The 19,551-nt window shown below is 38.6% G+C and overlaps 1 protein-coding gene across 2 annotated transcripts in view; it reads left to right on the top strand.

Moving 5' to 3' along the window:
• The first annotated feature begins 12,142 nt into the window (after window positions 1-12,142).
• Window positions 12,143-19,551, top strand: part of TAFA2 (TAFA chemokine like family member 2) — a 516,821-nt gene continuing 509,412 nt past the window's right edge. Inside the window, exon 1 of one of the 2 annotated variants that reach the window (XR_499238.3) lies at window positions 12,143-14,657. The gene's annotated coding sequence lies outside the window, so the exon portion shown is untranslated. The remainder of the gene's footprint in view (window positions 14,658-19,551) is intronic. The other variant, XM_008003869.3, reaches the window with a different exon arrangement.

Here is a 19,551-nt window from a genome sequence, read left to right as displayed (position 1 = left end):
TATTGACTTCTGAGAAGTATTTACTTTGAAATGTAAAGTAGAATAGTTACTGTAATTGTTCTTTTTAATTGACTGACTTGCATTAATCATGCTTTTTTCAGGGAAGAGAAATAACTTTCAGGAAAGGAATCAGGAATTTTGAATAACTCAAGTACATATGTGAGAGTGCTTTCTATCCAATGTATGGAACCTGATAAAAATGTTGAGAGCCACTGGTCTAATCTATATCTACAGTCTTATACATTCATGCTCTGTGCTTGGTCAGATACCCTAAAAAGATAGGATTTCACCATAGTGGTTGACGCAGGGAGCCCAAGCCCAACCCCTGATTATGAAAGAAGACATATTAACAATAAAAATCCTTTTCTTATCATATGCAGAGTTCTATGGCCATTTTTCTACTTTTTTTTTTTTTTTTTTTTTGAGACGGAGTCTCACTCTGTCACCCAGGCTGGAGTGCAGTGGCACAATCTCAGCTCACTGCAACCTCCACCTCCTGGGTTCAAGCAATTCTCCTGCCTCAGCCTCTTGAGTAGCTGGGATTACAGGCATGCGCCACCACGCCCAGCTAATTTTTTGTATTTTTAGTAGAGATAGGGTTTCACCATGTTAGCCAAGATGGTCTCCATCTCCTGACCTTGTGATCTACCCGCCTCGGCCTCCCAAAGTGTTGGGATTACAGGCATGAGCCACCGTGCCTGGCCCATTTTTCTACTTTTTCAGTTTTAAATAAGCACATACTCTATACCCATCTCTGAAATTGACTCCTCTTTGTTATACATGTAATTGGATCAATGGGCTAATAACTTCTTTCTTTGGTGGTATTGTCATTTTTATTTTAATAGATTGTGCTCAACAAAGGGCAAGTGCTATCTCTGTACAATTAGATGTGTAGTAAATCCACTTGGATGACAGTGTTCTAACATTAGTCCTGAAGATCTCTTGCTGATACTGCTCACTTGAATTTGTCATTACAACTTGGTAGAACTTGACTTCTACAGGTTTCCTTTCAGTTTTCCAGCTAGATATTTCTCTGAATAACACAATATTAGCAATTTCACTGTTTTTTTTGGGGGGGGGGGCGTGTCTCATTACCCTAATTAACTTCTACATTAAAAAAAGTGTGAAAAGACAATATACCTTCTCTTAATTTTGGCTGCTTCCTCACATACGATTGTGTTCTATCTCATTTTCTCTATTCTTCTTATATTTTTACTCCTTTCGATTGTTTCTAGCATTTTGGAATTGGTACAACCTTTTCACTAATGCTACTAAAATCTTTCATTAAAAAATTTGGCTTCTCATATTCATACACTTCTTTCTGTAGTGGGAATATCTTCAATATATACATGCTTTTTACCATTCAAAGACTCCGGAACCTCTGGCATGATTTATTTTTGTTGCTATAAAACCGACAGCATGTACTATGATGCTTGTCTGTAAAAATGTTAGCATCTGCCTGCAGTTGCCCTGTTTTGACGCTGGGTGGCCAAAGCGCATAGGGAATTTGAAGCTCTGTCTTAACTTTTCAAGCAACATTTTGATCATGTTGAATGACGGAAATAATCCTATATCATATTAAAAATGGGCAAAAATTTGTAAAGGAATCTATAGAGAGTTTGGATGGAGGAATTTCAGAGGTTAAACTTAAGCTTCTGGCAATAATTAAATCACAACAATATGTCAAATGAAAATACACTGAACTGGGAACTAGAAAATAAAAATTCTTGTTGATGCTCTTGAGTGAGAATAATCTCTTTGTAATTCTGAATTTTTTTTTTTTTTTTTTTTTTTTGAGACGGAGTCTCACCCTGTGACCCAGGCTGGAGAGCAGTGGCGCGATCTCGGCTCACTGCAAGCTCCACCTCCCAGGTTCACACCATTCTCCTGCCTCAGCCTCCTGAGTAGCTGGGACTACAGGCGCCCGTCACCACGCCCGGCTGATTTTTTTGTGTTTTTAGTAAAGACGGGGTTTCAACTGTGTTAGCCAGGATGGTCTCAATCTCCTGACCTCCTAATCACATAAAACATTAACCTTGAATGTAAATGGGCTAAATGCCCCAATTAAAAAACACCGAATAGCAAGCTGGGTAAAGAGCCAAGACGCATTGGTGTGTTGTATTGAAGGGAATGATCTCACGGGCAGAGACACACATAGGCTCAAAATAAAGGGGTGGAGGAGAATTTACCAAGCAAATGGAAAGCCGAAAAAAGCAGGGGTTGCAGTCCTAGTTTCTAACAAAACAAACTTTAAACCAGCAGAGATTTAAAAAAAAAAAAAAAAAAAAAAAAAGACAAAGAAGGGCATTACATAATGGTAAAGAGTTAAATTCAACAAGAAGAACCAACTCTCCTAAATATATAGGCACCCAATACAGGAGCACCTAGATTCATAAAACCAGTTCTTGGAGACATACATAGAGACTTAGATGCCCACACAATAATAGTGGGAGACTTTAACACCCCACTGTCAATATTAGACGGATGATCGAGGCAGAAAATTAACAAGGATATACAGGACTTGAACTCAGCTCTGGATCAGGTGGACCTGATAAATATCTACAGAACTGCCCACCCAAAAACAACAGAACATACATTAGTTTTGGTGCCACATGTCAATTACCCTAAACTCAACCAATCACATAATTGGAAGTAAAACACTCCTCAGCAAATGCAAAAGAACCAAAATCCTAGCAGTCTCTCAGACCACAGCACAATCAGATTAGAGCTCAAGATTTAAGAAACTCACTCAGAGTCACATAACTACATGTAAGCCGGGTGTGGTGGGTCATGCTTGTAATCCTAGCACTTTGGGAGATTGAAGCGGGTGAATCACTTGAGGTCAGGAGTTCAAGACCAGCCTGGCCAACATGATGAAACCCTGTCTACTAAAAATACAAAAATTAACTAGGTATGTTGGCATGTGCCTGTATTCCCAGCTACTCAGGAGGCTGAGGTATGAGAATTGCTTGAGTGAGGGGATGGAGGTTGCAGTAAGCTGAGATCACACCACTGCATTTCAGCCTGGGTGACAGAGCAAGACTCTGTCTGGAAAAAAAAAAAAAAAAAAAAAACACCACACAGCTACATGTAAATTGAACAACTTATTCCTGAATGATTCCTGGGTAAATAATGAAATTAAGGCAGAAATCAAGAAGTTCTTAGAAACCAATCAGAACAAAAAGACAAAGTACCAGGATCTCTGGGATGCGGTTAAAGCAGTATTAAGAGGGAAATTTATAACACTAAATGCCCACATCAAAAAGGTAGAAAGGGCTGGGCACAGTGTCTCATGCCTGTAATCCCAGCACTTTGGGAGGCCAAAGCAGGTGGATCACCTGAGGTCAGGAGTTCGAGACCAGTCTGTCCAACATGCTGAAACCCCACCTCTACTAAAAATACAAAAATTAGCTGGGCATGGTGGTGGGTGCCCAGCTACTAGGGAGGCAGGAGAAACTCTTGAACTGGGAGGCAGAGGTTGCAGTGAGCCAAGATCATATCATTGCACTCCAGCCTGGGCCACAGAGTGAGACCCTGTCTCAAAAAGAAAAAGAAAAAAAACCTAGAAAGATCTCAAATCTAACACCACAATTAATAGAACTAGAAAACCAAGGGCAAGCAAACTCCAAAGCTAGCAGAAGACAAGAAATAACCAAGATTACAGTAGAATTAAAGTAGATAGAGATATGAAAAACCCTTAAAAATCAGCTATTAAGGAGCTTGTTTTTTGAAAAAAAATTAATAAAATAGATAGACTGTTAGCTAAACTCATAAAGGAGAAAAGAGAGAAGAATCAAATAAATAAAAAATCATAAAGGGAATATCATCATTGATCCCACAGAAATACAAACAGCCATCAGAGAATACTATAAACACATCTATGCAAATAAACCAGAAAATCTAGAAGAAGTAAATAAATTCCTGAACACATACAGCCTCTCAAGACTGAATCTGAAAGAAGTTGAATCCCTGAATAGACAAATAACAGGTTATAAAATTGAGGCAATAATAAATAGCCTGCCAACCAAAAAAAGCCTAAGACCAGACAGATTTGCAGCTGAATTCTACCAGAGGTATGAAGAGGCACTGGTACCATTTCTTCTGAAACTATTCCAAACAATTGAAAAGGAGGGACCCTTCCCAACTCATCTTTTGAGGCCAGCATCATCCTGATACCAAAACCTTGTAGAGATACAACAACAATAACAAAAAACTTCAGGCCAATATCCCTGATGAACATCGATGCAAAAATCCTCAATAAATACAGGCAAATAAAATGCAGCAGCACATAAAAAAGCATATCCAACATGATCAAGTCGGCTTCATCCCTGGGATGCAAGGCTGGTTCAACATATGCAAATCAACAAACATAATTCATCACATAAACAGAATTAAAAACAATAACCACATGATTATCTCAATAGACATAGGAAAAGGCCTTTGCTAAAATTCAACATCCCTTCATGTTAAAAACTCTCAATAAACTAGGTATTGATGGAACATACCTCAAAATAAAAAGAACCTTTTATGACAAACTGACAGCCAATGTCATACTGAATGGGCAAAAGCTGGAAGCATTCCTTTTAACCAGCACAAGACAAGGATGCCCTCTCTTACCACTCCTATTCAACATACTATTGGAAGTTCTGGCCAGGGAAGTCAGTCAAGAGAAAGAAATAAAACGTATTCAAATAGGAAGAGAGGAAGTCAAACTGTCTCTGTTTGCAGATGACATGATCCTATATTTAGAAAACCCCACCATCTCAGCCCAAAAGCTTCTTAAGCTGATATACAAATTCAGTGGTCTCAGGATACAAAATCAACATACAAAAATCACAAGCATTTCTATACACCAACAATAGACAAGCAGAGAGCCAAATCATGAATGAATTCCCATTACGATTGTTACAAAGAGAATAAAATACCTAGGAATACAGCTAACAAGGGATGTGGAGGACCTCTTCAAGGAGAACTACAAACCACTGCTCAGGGAAATAAGAGAAAACACAAACAAATGAACAAACATTCCATGCTCATGGATAGGAAGAATCAATATTGTGAAAATGGCCATACTGCCCAAAGTAATTTATATATTTAATGCTATTCCCATTAAACTACCATTGACATTCTTCACAGAATTAGAGAAAAGTGCTTTAAAATTCATATGGAACCAAAAAAGAGCCCATATAGCCAAGACAATCTTATTAAAGAACAAAACTGGAGTTATCACACTACCTGACTTCAAACTATACAACAAAACTACAGTAACCAAAACAGCATGGAACTGATACGAAAACAGACACATAGGCCAATGGAACAGAATAGAGATCTCAGAAATAAGATTGCATATCTACAACCATCTGACTTTCGACAAATCTGACAAAAATGAGCAATAGGGAAAGGATTCCGTGATGAATAAACTGTACTGAGAGAACTGGCTAGCCATATGCAGAAAATGAAACTGGATCCTTTCCTTACACCTTGTACAAAAATTAACTTATGATGGATTAAAGACTTAAATGTAAAGCCCAAAAATATAAAAACCCTAGAAGAAAATCTAGGCAATATCATTTAGTACATAGGCACTGGCAAAGATTTCATGATGAAAACATCAAAAGCAATTGCAACAAAAGGAAAAATTGACAAATGGGATCTAATTAAACCAAAGAGCTTCTACACAGCAAAAGAAACTATCATCAGAGTGAGCAAACAATCTACAGAATGAGATAACATTTTTGTAATCTATCAATCTGACAAAGTCTAATATCCAGAATCTACAAGGAACTTAAACAAATTTACAAGAAGAAAACAAATAACCCTATTAAAAAGTGGGCAAAGGACTTGAACAGAGACATTTCTTAAGAGAAGACATATATGCAACTAACAAGCATATGAAAAAAAGCTCAACATCACTGATCATTAGAGAAATGCAAATTAACACCACAATGAGATATCATCTCACACCAATCAGAATTGTGATTATTAAAAAGCAAGAAACGACAGATGCTATTGAGGCTGTGGAGAAACAGGAACACTTTTACACTGTTGGTGGAAATGTAAATTAGTTCAACCATTGTGGAAGACAACGTGGTGATTCCTCAGAGACCTAGAACCAGAAATACCATTTGACTCAGCAATGCCAGTACTGGATATATACCCAAAGGAACATCAATCATTCTATTATAAAGATACATGCATGCATATGTTCATTGCAATACTATTCACAATAGCAAAGATATAGAATCAACACAAATTCCCACCAATGATAGACTGGATAAAGAAAATTATATATGTATCTACCATGGAATACTATGCAGCCATAAAAAGGAAGGAGATCATGTCCTTTGCAGGGAAATGGATGGAGCCCAAAGCCGTTATCCTCAGAAAACTGATGCAGGAACAGAACACCAAACACCACATGTTTTCACTTATAACTGGGAGCTGAACAATGTGAACACATGAACACAGGGAGGGAAACAACACACACTGGGGCCTGATGTGGTTCGCGGGGTGTGGGGAGGGAGACTATCAGGATAAATAGCTTATGCATGCTAGGTTTAATACCCAGGTAATGGGTTGATAGGTGCAGCAAACCACAATAGTACATGTTTACCTATGTAACAAACCTAAATGTCTTGCACATATATCCAGGCACTTAAAATAGAATAAAGTAAAATAAAATAAAAAGGCATATGGCCAACTTATCCCCAGTACTCCAGCTTACAGTCAGTCAATTGTCAGATAATGACTGAGGCAGTACACTGCCGGTTGATTTCGGACACATGAGTAAGCCCAACCGAGTCAAGAAGAATGAGACAAAAACAAATTGCCAATCCACAGAAATGTGAACTAAATAAATGTTTCTTCTTTAAGTCATTAAGTTTTGGGGTGGTTTGTTGTATTTGCCTACTGCATGTAGGACAGTTTTCCTGCCTCAGCTGTTTCTCACATCGCTTTGTGAAATGGTCTTGTTGACTTATCTCCATGGCATGTGTCTATTCGGTTGGCCTGTTTGGTTTCCTGAGTTTTGATCACAAAGTATTTATAGAGTATTTATTGTGTGTTAGGTACCATGCTAGGGGATGGGGATAGTATAAGTTAATAACATGCATGTAACCTTGGGTTGTGTGGAATGAATTCTGTGCTTCCTTCTGTTCACCTAATTGCATGAAAATATTGTGTAAATGTTTTTAAAAAACACTTAAAAGATAAATGAGAGATACATTATTGCCTAAGTTAGAAATAACTTGGTTAGCATCAAATAAAATAAGAGGAGACAAGTAGGGATGAATGGCTTGTAGGTAGCACTCCCACAAGCTATGAACTATGAACTAGGACTCATAAGTTTTAATTTAATTGTTATAATACTGTATCTTGTAGAACACTGAGGGGAGCCAGAGCTAATTTTTCTCCTTACTCTGTCCCTCCTACTAATCTCTTTTCTTTATTGTTACTAATGAACCCGGGTTCTCTGGCTAAAGTCTTTCCCATATCCAGATCCAAATGAGTTTGATCTCCCTGTGATACAGGAGATCACATGTTTTACTAGTGGGGTTGGAGGCAGAAAGAGAGGAGACTGGGAAAACAAAAACAAAAGCAAAAACAAGCCAAACAAAAATCAGTGACTGACTCTGACTCTAGATAGATCTGGTTTGAATCTCAGCTCCAATGTGTAACAACAGGAAGATTGTCTCATTTTTTTAAGGTGTTAAATGGGTTTATATCATCCGCTTTATGAGATGTTGTGGGGACTTGAGGTAAGGAGTTAGGATATCATAAAAAGCCTCTGGCAGAAAGCTTGAAGTGCTCCAAAGGCTCTCCACCACGGCTGATGGGAATACAAAATGGCATAGACACTTTAGAAAATACTTCTTGTTTTTAAGTTAAACATACCCTACCCTATGATCCAGTCATTTCATTTCTAAGTAGTAACCCAAGAGCAATGAAAACATAGATTCACCCAAAGCCTTCTTCACAAATGTTCATAGCAGTTTTATTTTTAATATCCCAAAACTAGAAGTAACCCAAATGTTCAGTAAGAAGTGAATGGTTACAGAAATTGTGGTATATCTACAATGTGAAATACTACTTGGAAGTAAAAAAGAATGACCTATTGCTATGTACTATAACACAGATGATCTGAAAATAATTATGCCAATGGAAAGAAGCCTGACAAAAAAGAACACATAAAATATTATTCAATTTATATAAACTGTGGAAAATGCAAACTATAGCAATGGAAACTAGATCAGTGGATGCTAGAGACAGGACCGGAAGAAGATATGTATTATGGGCATGAGGTAACTTTTAGCGGAATGGAAACAATTGGCATTTTGATTGGTAGTGGTTTCACAGATATGCCCATATGTCAAAACTCATCAAAATGTACCCTTTAAATACATGCAGCTAATTGTATGTCAATTACACTTCACTAAAGTAATTTTCTATAAAAGGCAAAAAAGAAAAAGCCTGACGTGTACCAAAGTGATATTTTAGCGAACAGAACATGGAAAACTATGATAGAGTTACAATCCAGTTAAGTTCAGTATTTAAATAAATTATTTTTTACTGCTTAGACTTGAGGAGGATGGCAATTTAAACAAATATGACTATTCCTCAACTTGTGCCTCACTTTATTGCAGCAGTCCCCAACCTTTTTGGCACCAGGGACTGGTTTCATGGAGGACAATTGTTTTCAATGGACAGTTGGTGAGGGATGATTTTGGGATGAAACTATCCCACCTCAGATCATCAGGCATTAGATTTTCATAAGGAGTGCACAACCTGGATCCCTTGCATGTGCGGTTTGCAATAGGGTTCGGGCTCCTATGAGAATCTAATGCCGCAGCTGATCTGACAGGAGATGGAGCTCAAGTGGTAATGCTCATTTGCCCACAGTTTACCCCTGCTGTGAGGTTGGGTTACTAACACGGAGGGAACCAGTCCCTGGGGGTTAGAGACCCCTCTTTTACTGCACTTTGCAAATACTGTTTTTATTTATTATTATTGTTTTATTTTATTTTTACAAATTTAAGGTTTGTGGTAACCCTGTGTTGAACAAGTCCCTCAGTGCCATTTTTTCAGCAGCACGTGCTCATTTCATGTCTCTGTGTTAGATTTTGGTAATTCTCACAGTATTTCAGACTTTTTCATTATTCTTGTATCTGTTATGGCGGTCTGTGATCACTGGTCTTTGATGTTACTATTATAATTGTCTTAAGATGCAATGAACTGTGCCCGTGTAAGATGGCAAACTTAATAAATGTTGGGTGGTTCTGATTGTTTCGCCAACTAGCTGTTCCCCCAACTCCCTCTCTGTCCTGGGGTCTCCCTATTCCCTAACCTAATATTGAAATTAGGCCCATTAATAACCCTAAAGTGGTCTGTAAGTGTTCAGATGAAAGGAAGAGTCTCATGTCTCTCACTTTAAATCAAAAGCTAGAAATGATTAAGCTTAGTGAGGAAGGCATGTCAAAAGCTGAGAACTAGGCCTCTTGAGCCAAACTGATAGCCAACTTGTGAATGCAAAGGGAAAGTTCAAGAAGGAAATGAAAAGTGCTACTCCAGTGAACACACAAATGATAAGAAAGCAAAACAGTCTTATTGCTGACATAGAGAAAGCTTTGGTGGTCTAGATAGAAGATCAAACAAGTCGTAACATTCCTTTTAGCCAGGGTCTAATCCAGAGCAAAGCCTTAACTCTCTTCAGTTCTATAAAGGCTGAGAGAAAGGTAAAAAATCTTCAGAAGAAAAATTTGAAACTAGCAGAGTTTGGTTCATAAGATTTAAAGAAAGAAGCTGTCTCCATAATATACAAGTACAAGGTGAAGCAGCAAGTCCTAGGTAGAAACTGCAGCAAGTTATCCAGAAGATCTAGCTAAGATCATTGGTGAAGGTAGATACACTAAACAACAGATTTTCAATGTAAATAAACATCCTTATACTGGAAGAGGATGACATCTGGGACTTTCCCTGCTAGAAAGAAGTCAGTGCCTGGTTTCAAAGCTTCAAAGGACAGGGTGACTCTCTTGTTACAGGATAATGCAGCTGGTGACTTTAACTTGGAGCCAATGCTCATTTGCTATTCTGAAAATCATATGGCCCTTAAGAATTGTAATAAATCTACTCTGCTTGTGTGTTATAAATGGAAAAAGAAAGACTGATATCAGCACATTTGTTTACAGCATATTTTATTAAATATTTTAAGCCTACTGTTGAGAGCTACTGGTTCCACAAAAAGATTCCTTTCAAAATACTACTGCTTATTGACAATACACTTGGTCATCCAACAGCTCTGATGAAGATGTCCAAGGTTAATGTTGTTTTCATGCCTGCTAACACAACATCTGTTCTGCAGCCCACAGGTCAAGGAGTAATTTTGGCTCTCAAGTCTTCTTATTTAAGAAATGCATTTTGCTAGGCTACATCTGTCCTAGATAATGATTCCTCTGATGGATCTGGGCAAAGTAAATTGTAAAGCTTCTGGAAAGCATTCACCATTCTAGATGCCAGAAGAGTTGCTTCTGTGGATGAGCAAATAAAGTAGGTTTTTTGAGATGGAATCTACTCATGGTGAAGATGCTGTGAATATTATTGAAATGACAACAAAGGATTTAGAATATTTCATAAACCAGACTGATAAAGCAGTGGCAGAGTTGAGAGGACTAACTCCAATTCTGAAAGTTCTATTGTGGATAAAGTGCTATCAAGCAGCATTGTATGGTACAGATAAATCTTTTGTGAAAGGAAGAGTCAATGGACACAGCAAACCTCATTATTGTCTTATTTTAAGAAATCGCCACAGCAATTCCAACCTTCAACAATCACTACCCTGATCCATTAGCAGCCATCAGCACTGAAACAAGACTCTCCACCAGCAAAAAGATTAGGAATCGCTGAAGGCTCAGATGATTATTACACTTCTTTTTTTTTTTTTAAAAAAAAAAAAAAGCATTAAACCATTTTCAAGGTAAGATATGTACATTTTTAAGACAAAATGCTATTGCATACCTAATAGACTGCAGTATGGTGTAAAGATAACTTTCACATGCGTTGAGAAACCAAAAAAATTGTGTGACTCACTTTATTGCAATATTTATGGAGGTTTGGAACCAACCTGCCACATTTTTGAGGTATGCCTGTAGAAGGTAGGAAGTATCAACAAAAAATTTCTGTTAAATTAGGAGAATATTTGCTACTTTGTTTCCTTTGAAGAGAATCCAAAAGATTTTGTTTTGTCTAGGGGATGCTGGAAATAGGAATATCTTGATCTAAAAATTATTGGGAATTATTTACAAAAAGCACAGAGGTTATTATAGAATTTCAGCATCATATGACATTGGATAAGAAATTTTGGAATATTTTGTAATTAATTTATATATCTGTTCTCTTTACTTTTTCATATGTTTGTGAAAACATAGTGGGTTTAATTAGAAAAATAAGGCTGAAAATGTCCAACACTTAAACAATACAAGTAAAGTTTTAACCATATGACAAAACTATAGATCCCTCTACAACCACAAAAAGTTGATGAATTAGAAGCTAGAAAGATTATAATGTATGCTTTATGTTTTTTTTTGTGTGTGTGTGCATGTGTGTGTGTGAAAATAAAGTCAATGTTCTAAAGTGATTTTGTAAGTGACTTCTTTCTAGTACAGAGTCCAAGTTTCCAGTGTCATTCCTGCTTGAATTTCATCACTCTATTTAACACAGCAGACAGAAAATTACTGTAAGATTTGCAGTGAAATAGTGCCAGGTGTTTTAAAATGTAAACATTGCTTTCCTGGATATAGGTTACTATGTAAGTGGAATGAAATATTTAATCAATGGCATAAATCTTTTGAAAGAGACTATCTGAGAGTTCCTTGGAAACAAATGATTGCTGAATACTACCAGACCAAGTCAAATCTGCCATAGAACAATTAGTTACGGTAAAACTTGCTTTATTTAGTTTTGGCGCTTTGTTTTAAATGATTTCAACTAGTCTCAGTTATTTAAAAAAATACATTCTTTTCTTTCTTTATGACTATGCTAGTTTAGATTATCAAGTTAAAATAGAACTGCTCCAAAAATTCAGAGTGAATGGAAGGATGTTTAATAATAACTTTAACACATATTTCACAATTTTTGAACATACAGAAACATTTGAAAGCAAATCCCCAGCTCAAATAGTAAGTTCAAAAACATCTAAATGTTAAGGTTACAGATGGGACCGAGCTTGACTCGGACTGATTTAACAAAACTTTATAAAATTGGTGGAGCTATTTTTTATAAAAATGACCATCTCAACATAATTAAATTACTTGATGCATTTTAGATACAAAATATGGTTGATTTACTAAGCATGTTAAGATAAAATAGCTAAGTGAAGCATATATTCTATATTTCTTTGTATATATGGTAGGTAGTATTACTCCTATTTTATAGCTGATGAAGAGAGCTGGTGATACCTAATTTGTCAATGGTTTCAGTGAATCACAGCTATATAAAAGCACAGACCTTTAGAACTGGAACTGGAAGGAATTTAGCTATCTTGACCATTATCAGTCTAGTTGAAAAAGAGGTATGAAAACTGGCTCCAAAACCGGATTTTTGAGTTATCCTTCCTTGTAAAGGACTTGTAAGATTTCCTGGGTGGGCATTCCCTTTCTTTTTTCAGATTTTCTTTTTCTGAACTTATTCTTACTACTTATTCATTTTTGAATAGTCTTCTAATCACTAGATAAAGGTTTTGTTCATCTCCAAACATGATCAAAGTGAGACTGAGAAGACCCTTCATTTGAGCTCATATGCACAGCGCTTAAACCAACACCCAATTTGACCAAACATATAAGAACATGACCTTCCAGCGTCATGAATATCACGACGTTCCTTTAACAAGGGCTTTGCTTAATAGGGCTGCAGTGAAAATCCTCCCTCTAAATTCTTGAGAAGTTGTAATTTGTAAAAATACAAATTCTCTGAAACCACATGCTGTTTTCTTTTTCTTTACGGAGAGAAACTGGTCTGTTACATCTAGTAAAGCGTTCTAATCCGGATGACCCTCTAGAGGGAGACATAGTCCAGCTTTTATACCACTTGCCGCCTCATCTTTTACTGTCTCGTTCTTTTTCTGCAGGACCGTTGTTTGCTCTCAACGGCAGTTGCTGGGGCTAACAGAACTGGCTTTTGGGAGAGAGAGGCGAGGCAACGCCGCGTGGCCCTGCCATTCCATTTTACTGCTTAACTCAACCTGGAGTGTCAGAGCCTGTTCTCCTCCTGCATTCTCGCTGCACTATATGGGGGAGCCAAGTCACTCTGTACTCACTGGACAGCCAGGCTGGGAGGAAGAGGGTTCTAGAGTGGAGCAGGGGGCTCTGCCCTTTATGGCGACTTTCTAAAAAATTAGCATCAGTGTCTTTTGACAGTACAGCATCTGGGGTGGGACGCAGAGAGGAGGCTTTGCTTGCTAAACGGCTTCTTTCTCCGCTGGTGATCTGGATTTGTTTCCTCGGCCCCCTCCCCCCGCTCCTTTCTTTCTCCCCTCCCGCCTTTAGCGAAGTGACACAGGCGACACCTGCTCACTTGTGTTCGATGTTGGAACTCGCACCTTCTCGGTGGTGACGGTGCCAGGGCACTGCTGCCAGGGGGACATCGGCGGGTTTCCCTTCCTTCCAGCCCACGATGCCTAGAAGGGCAGCGGGTGGGCTGCATGGAGCTCTGCCCGCAGCACTTCGAGGCGGGATTGAGGGGCTGAAGCTGGCCAGGAGTTGCTGCTAAGTGGACTCGAGTGGAAGGCGCAGAGTCTCCGCGAGGGCACAGCGGGGACCTATCTGCGAGCAGTGGGAACAGGGGCACCTGGACCGAGGGACGCGGGCATCTGGCGGGGGGACATCGGCTGAGCTCAGAGCCTCTCCTCCTTCCTGTCCTGAGCCTCCCAGCAACTCCACCACGTTGGAGACCCGGTACCTGCGAGAGCCAGGGAACTCGAGAAGTGCGTGGCCGAGGCTGCTTTCCTGAAGGTGAATCATTCCATCCAATTGCCTTTCCCCAGAGAACAAGAGGGAGGGCGGGAGAGAGGGAACGGAGGATGTGTGAGTGTGTGTGTGTGTGAGAGGGAGAGACGACGTGAGGCGAGAGGAAAAGTCTTTACTCGGCCTTTAAAGCAAAACAAATCAGAGATGGAATAAGAGCGGTAATTGCTGCAAGACCGCCTTGATTCTTGCAGTCCAGAGAGCTGAGCGCACCGCGCGCATCCGGCGAGGACAGCAGGCGACCGCGGGCGCTGCCAAGGGCTGCGGGACTTTGGCTTTTCTTCAGTAAACAAATCTTTTGATTACTTTGACATTGTGGAATAAAGAAGCGGGGAGAAGGATCAGGCTCACCTTCACCCGCTTTAGGGGGATTCCAGTTTGGATGTCAAGAGATTCCTGAACCCTCTTTGCCATCGGAGGAGGAAACACATCCACACACGCGCGCGCACACTCGCACGCTCAGGGCCACACTCACACGCCGCCCTCCACGAGCACACAGCACCAGACTTCGGTTCCCTATGCCCCTGGATGGTGACGGCGGATTGGCATCTTGGAAGCGATGCGAGAGCGATAAGGCTGGCGCCGGCCCGCAAAAACTGCAGGAGCATCGCTAGGTGTTGCCGCCACCGGGAAGCGGGGCTGCAGGTAGGTGCGAGCCGCGCCTCGGGTCGCCGGCCAGTGCTGGGGACCGGAGCGGCAACTGTAGGACCGCGGACCCGGAAGCCCCCGTGTGCACACGTCTCACCTCCCCTTTCTCTGAGATCCGGGGCTGTAGGGGGATCGCCCGGGGAAGGCGAGAGGTGAGGGCAGATGCGGGTCCAGCGGCCGGCGTCTCTCCCTCGCGGGCGGTCAGGGTAGGGGCGGAGTAGAGGGGCGCAGAGAGGGGATCAGAGCATGAGAAAGAAGTCTCCATGAGCAGTGCCCTCCCTCTTTCCCCCATTTCTCCTAATACAAACGACCAGGTTGAAGATTGAAGTGGGTTTTAATTCGATTCCTTACCCAGACCCGTCCTGGCTGGTAACCATTTTGGACTCTTAATAAGGAGCTGGGGGTCGCGTTCCAGGGCAGATCAATGGGATGTGTCAGGTCATCTTTCTGAAATCCCTACTTTTTATCCGCTTCTGATTAGTTAATTCTCAGGCCTGCTTGCAGAAGGTGGGTGTTTCAGTGAGACTGTTGATTTCTCCACCTCTAACTATTTTCATAAAGAATCAAACTGATAAATTCCAGAGCCTCATCTATGTAAGGTTTATTTAGATTTGGGATGGGGCGCTTTCTTACTGAATGAAATAAAGCTTTTGTAAAGGCTACTACGAGAGAGCTTTAGTAAATGATCCTCTTAACGAACAGCTTTCAGAATGAGAATGGCTTCGGGAAACTAATGGTTTTTAATTTCTTTCCGGGTAGATGTCTCCCAGATTTTGCTACTAATACACGGGTTTTCTGCTGACTGCTTTGCCGTCCCTTCCCCCTTCGATTCTAAAAGGCCAGGTGCCTACCAAGAAGTGTTTTCTTTAGGCTACTGATCTTCATTTATCAATGGGGGAACGTGTTATTTTCAGAAACTGGCTTTGCAAAGGAAAGTTTGAGATCCGTCGCCCTCTTTCTCTAAGAACTGCAGGTCGAGTTATCCTGTCTGAAAAGGAAGAAACATAGGTGCTCGCAGAGCCTTCGGGTGGACGCGAGGCTTCTCTATTGAGTATTCCACGTCTTGACCGAGTGTTAAACAATTGCCTGAAGCGTTTGGAATCAAATGTGTAGTAATGTTACTACAGCGGCTAGTCTCTCTTCACCTTTGCTGCGTGAGTTTGGCTTATTATTACAATAATAGAGAGAGAGGGGAAAAAATCCTCCTTTCGTGAGTGTGAAATCCCCTCTTGGATTTTACAGAATGATTCGTGGAGGAAAAAAACCTTAAAAACCACACACAAAAAAGCAAACTCGTAAGCGACCTTTACTCTGAAGTGTTCCCAAAGTACTTGGTAGTGTAGGAGGATCCTTCACACAGGACAGGATGAATTTCAATTACTATTGACTGAATGATAATTGTCTGATTCTTGTCTTCTCAACTAGATTATTTTAAACATCAACATTCAGAGTTATCAATTAACACTCTCAAACTGCTTTATTAGGCATATAAGTTAAGACAAATGAGCAATTAATTTAAGATTTTTTGTGTAAAGTGCTAAACCAAAATAACTAGGAAAGGGGATTAAAAACACTTCTAAAGCTTTAAAAATCAGAGGATTAAGATTAATTGTACTTACCTCAGCCTTTCCATGTTTGCATTTGTACTCTCAGACTGACTAATCATTTGCAATATCACAATTGGCACCTAATATCCTATATTTCAAATAAAAGATCAGACATGTTTGTCTCTTTCCTTACTTTATTTTGTTCTGGATCTCATCCTGAGTCAATTGTTTGAGTTGACATTTCTTTTTGGAATCTTAGTTTTTAAAACCACCAGTAGCCACTTAAAGGCCATCAGTTACCACACTGAAGCTTATAAATATTTTCATTTTCCTAATTTTCAATAAAAAAGTTAGATTATATTATTTATAGATAGGAAAAGTCCGTGAGGTCAATGTCACTGCCAACTGAATACTTAGGCACAGGGAATATTTTAAGAGGGAAATAGCTTTAGTGTGTTGTTTTATTCAGATCAGGCATTTTTTTTATGTTAAAATCTTGATTCATTTCTTGCCTTTAAAAAATTTAGTACTTTAGGATGCCTGATTTCATATTTATGTAGAGTGCTATGATATGTGTCTCTTAAAGATGAACCCAGAATTTTTGACATTAAAGCAAATGCCTATATAATGCTACAGGTTCTGCTAGAGGGGAATTAAGGCTTCTAAGTATATGTGATATCTCATGAGAAAAATATTAGCTATTTTAACAATAACAAATTGGAGAATGAAGATTCATTGAGATGCCTATGGATTTATGTCAAAATAGATTACATATTGCTTAGAGATGGCAATATGGTATTTACTAACCACCAAGTTATAAAATGTGATGACATGGCTGTAAAAAGATCTGTTTTTAGATATGGCCAGTTTTCCTATAAAAAAATTGATAAAATGATAAAATTTAGGGGGCGGTAGAAAAAATTTAAAAATTATTTTATATTTTATCAGAAAATGTTAGTAGCCCTGGATCCAGTGTCTTCAATACAGTATTTTGATGATCATTTTAAAATGTATTTTTGTGTTAAAATACGCATTTAAGATTGATTTATCACTAATTGCAAGTTATGGATTACCTTATACAGGAAGGGTAAGATGTGTATCTTCAGGATTTCTCAGTCATTTCTTATCTTGGCCTCTAAGAAAAGGTACGGTCAGATTGCACCCAAGTTCAGTAATCACTGCAAACTGATGAACATTTGCTGACGAACTCTCTAATGCATGTCCCAAACAAGGAATGTTCCAAAGTGTCATCAGTTATTTCTAATATATTTGAAAAGATGAAACAACCCGAGTGCAAACAGTTCAGTGCCCCTGCTTTTACTTCTGCAGTATTTTATTAGGGATGCCTCATTAAGTCACATTTTTCTGCAGCTGTTTTGTTCATTGAAGATTCAAGTAAAAATAAGGAACTTTACTGTGCAATGCAGTTTTGTTTTCTTGGTGAAAAATCACAACTTGGGGTAAAATAATCATCCAAGCTGTCATCCCCTTTGATCTATGCCTGACATTTGCAAATGCAATTCATCAACCTGTTATTAGTAGGGCTTCATCAAAACAAGGAGAAGAATTGCATTAACACAGCCTGCTGCTAGATATGAAGGCCAAACCAGCTGCATCAACTTCATATCTGGCCACATGCTTGCACAAAATTTCACATGAAATAGCTTGCTTTTGGACCACTGATTTTATAATGCCATGTGATATGATGAATTTGCCATTTTGTTTGAAAATTCTTTGGTTAACTTTATTTCGAACTACTTTGAGCATATTGAACTACTTAATTATCCCATTGAAAGAGAATAAATAATCTCACATTGAGTTACCATTAGTCTTTAGAAAACAGTTTTACTTTAGGTTCGGAGCACAGTCTGAAACAGGAGATTGACAGGCGAGCCTAGCAAACAGAGACATAGAAGTTAGTTTCTGCTTTTTAATTGTCATTGGCCACTGACTTATTGGGTAATTTTTAGAAGGTCTGATTTTGTTCATTCACTGCAGTGATTCATTCAGTGCAGTGTCGTTGTCAATGAAATAAAACAAACAATTCTTGTCTTCTACTTAATCTTTCAGAAATTTTAAGAGGCTAAGTTAGACTTATTGGAATGTGAAAGTATTTAAATATATTTCTCTGTAGTATCTGACAATACAGTCTCTGTATCTATAAATATATGCACATGCATACGTACATATATACATATGCTTTAAATGACACCCATGTAAAATACTGGTTTTATGTAACAGGGTGATCAGAACAACTTTGTGGAATGTCTACCTTTTTGGGTGCATAGTTTTTCCACTATTTTCCATGATTTGACCTGCAGTACAACTATATCCATAGTATGACAAGGTCATTTATAACTTAGTTTTACTATTTGAGCCATTGTTAATACATTCTATTTTTCTCATGGATTTTTCTTTTGGAGGTACTTTTATTTACTAGGCTACAAATGCAAAAAAAATCATTTTTGCCCTCAATGTGGAGACACTTTGTGATGTTTTTATTGACACTACAACTGGGAATTTTGACACATTTTAAACTCTGAATGTATCTGTGTGCTGTCTTTATTGAATATAAACCTCCATAGTCAGTGCACAAACTATGTATTACATTGGAGTGTACTATTCTCATTTAAAATGGTATCTACAAAATTGCCAGAAATATATTGATATTACACTCCAAATTTAAGTTAGCTTTCCAAAATCCACCTGTTTCTAGTGTGTATACCACATGGATATGTTGGATTTTATCCTGTGCTGTAATATTAGGCAAGTTCGTCAGTGGAATACTTAGGCAATTGACTGGTATTGCCATTGAAAACATAAGGTTTCTAGTTTACTTGGAAATCAGATGAGAAGTAAATATTTAAGCTACAAGAAGAATACTCTATTTTGTTCAGTGGTTCATGTGGAGTGTGAGATGTATGTGGAGTGTGAGATGTATAACTAAGGAATCAGAGCTTGTGTGTTTATATTAGATAAAGTCCTTTTAATCACTTCCTTCAATCTCCTAAGTTACTTCATAGTTGCTGTAATTGTTTTATGATTTCCCCTGAATGGCTAGTTAGCAAAGTTACATCTCCCTTTCCCCAGCAATAGTACAAACATAGTCATTCAATTAAATTTATATTTATATTGCTTCTTTTATACGGTAGCTTTATGCAGTAGATTTTGGAAACTCTTTACAGAGAGATTCAATAATGTGATAATGTTGCATTCTAGCAATTACGGTGATAGGCTGAATTTAGTAATTTAACAAAATGAAGACAACCAGCTGAACAAGTCTCCTGTACTATGTAAAGCTAACTCTCTAGATGAAGCCTGGAAAGTTCAAAGTAGTTTTTGAT

Source organism: Chlorocebus sabaeus, chromosome 11 (genome assembly GCF_047675955.1).
Source record: "Chlorocebus sabaeus isolate Y175 chromosome 11, mChlSab1.0.hap1, whole genome shotgun sequence".
Taxonomy (NCBI): Eukaryota; Metazoa; Chordata; class Mammalia; order Primates; family Cercopithecidae; genus Chlorocebus; species Chlorocebus sabaeus.
Note: the sequence above shows the minus strand (reverse complement) of the source record. Positions and strands in the feature narration are given on the sequence as shown.